This window comes from Euprymna scolopes, chromosome 8 (assembly GCF_053919585.1).
Source record: "Euprymna scolopes isolate OS-2025 chromosome 8, ASM5391958v1, whole genome shotgun sequence".
NCBI lineage: Eukaryota > Metazoa > Mollusca > Cephalopoda > Sepiida > Sepiolidae > Euprymna > Euprymna scolopes.
The window spans coordinates 77,820,325-77,821,558 of NC_136489.1; the positions used below are offsets into that span (position 1 = coordinate 77,820,325).

The window sequence follows — 1,234 nt, forward strand, 5'->3', positions numbered from 1 at the left end:
AAAGACCTTGCAACACTCGCCTCCCAGATCTAATAAAGCCTTGTGCCTAAATTTGTGTTGTCTTTTGGAGATTTTACTTTTTTAATTTTTTTAATTTTATATGGAAATTTTTTTAATTATATTTTTTTCTTTAAACGTAACAAATTAAATATGAAGATCAAAGTGTAGTGTCTGTTTCGGCAGATACTGCAGGCAAAAACTATATGTGGGGGCAACTCCACATATAAGACCTTGGTCAATGTAGGGTAAACCCTTCATACCAATGGTCACTATCCAGCCCCCTACTCCACGGGGAGTTGGTACCCATTTCCCCTTCAATCGTCACATTAAAAATAAACATTGTGCCTAATTTGCTCGGTGGGGGAGTAAATAAATACCCTTTCTTGGCATTTTAGGCAAGATAAAAGTGTAGTATCTGTTCCGGCAGATACTGCAAGCAAAGACCATATGTGGGGGCAGCCTCACATATAAGACCTTGGTCAATGTAAGGGCAAACCTTCACACCAATTGTCACTATCCAGCTCCCCTACTCCCCGGGGAGTTGGTCTCCATTTCCCCTTCACTCCTCACATTAAAAATCGGCCTTGTGCCGTATTTGCTCGGTGGGGGAGCAAATAAATACCCTTTTCTTGGCCTTTTGGCCAAGATCAAAGTGCAGTATCTGTTCTTACTGCATGATGTACTTATGTTTGTAACTTTGTAATATAAATTGGGTATCACTTTTCTGTGAGAATATAATTTTAATTGATCACCCATTTTACAAGCAGTTAGTCTCAAAGCTGTTCAATTCATTATCCAGATCATTTAAGTCTTTTTTTAAGGATTCCAGTTATTTGTCAGTATTCCAGTCCTTCTTAACGTCATTCAATTAATCCTTAAGTTCATTAAAGTAATTCTAAGTCATTTACTTTTTATTTAAGTCATCCCATTTTTCGGTCATTTTAGTTTATCTTTAAGAATTTGATGTCAATTATACATTCAAGCATTCATTCATTATACGAGAGCACGCGACTAATGGCTAGTGGCCTTGTTATTTTGCTTTTAGATTATTATATTGTTAACTGTTATGGCCCTACTGGAAAATGAATGTATGTTTTCAATAATAGTATTCTATTCATGTGCTTATCTTGCACATTTTAGTTTGATAGCGGAAATTCACATATAAATCAGGTTTTAGCATTAAGAGAAATTGATTGGAATATAATGTATATATATATATATATATGCACACACA

At 35.3% G+C, this 1,234-nt stretch overlaps 1 pseudogene; it reads left to right on the forward strand.

Moving 5' to 3' along the window:
- Positions 1 to 620: 620 nt before the first annotated feature.
- On the forward strand, positions 621 to 757 carry LOC145284223 (U2 spliceosomal RNA; annotated as a pseudogene).
- The last annotated feature ends 477 nt before the right edge of the window (positions 758 to 1,234 follow it).